This window comes from Galeopterus variegatus, unplaced genomic scaffold (assembly GCF_000696425.1).
Source record: "Galeopterus variegatus unplaced genomic scaffold, G_variegatus-3.0.2 Scaffold19843, whole genome shotgun sequence".
NCBI lineage: Eukaryota > Metazoa > Chordata > Mammalia > Dermoptera > Cynocephalidae > Galeopterus > Galeopterus variegatus.
The window spans coordinates 1-783 of NW_007745954.1; positions in this window are offsets into that span (position 1 = coordinate 1).

The window sequence follows — 783 nt, forward strand, 5'->3', positions numbered from 1 at the left end:
GTTCCTTAAACCACTGATCCATCCATTCTTGATTCTCCTCTTCCCCCTAGCATTTGAGGCTTAGCTTGGGGTCATCAGACCAGGCCAGAAGCCCTGCTCCACCCCCCAACCTACCCCCCCATTTCAGCTTGCTGAGCCATTGTGTGATGTGGTACCCTGGAGTTGCTGGTTGCTATGGTAACTTGGCAGGACACTGCTGGAAGAGATAGGCTGGTCCCTACAAGCTAAAGAGAGGAGGAGGGTGGCCACATCCAATCCTTCCTTCCCCCTCAGGGCCCCGAGGCCTTGTTCTTGCCAACACAGGACTAAGCAAAGACCCTGTGCCTCCGGGACACCAGGGCCAGGCAAAGTCAGTGGTTTCCAAAAGGAAACAAAATTCTTTGAGGTAAACTAGCTTTTCTTTTTAAAGAACAGAAGGTTTCACAAGCCAACAAGCTGATGAGAATGTCGGGGAGGGGTCGGGGGGACAAACAAGGACATGCACCCCACCTTTGTCCTGTGCCTGGGCTGCGGCTGACCTCTGTGCACGAAGGCGTTCATTAGTCCCGTTTGGTAAAGTGGTCTCGGTTTCTTAAGCGTCCTCTGGGTTGCTCTTTAGCTGTCTCCTCTGCTTTGAATCCTACATGGGTAAGAGAGCCCTACCAAAATGTGCTTGAGTCCTAAGATCAAAGACACTAACAAAAGAAGTTCTAATTCCAGATAAAGAACCGATGGAAGATGAGCTGCATAGACCGAGTCTACCTGCTTTTGCATTCCCCCAGGACCAATTCCTAACTGGGTCTC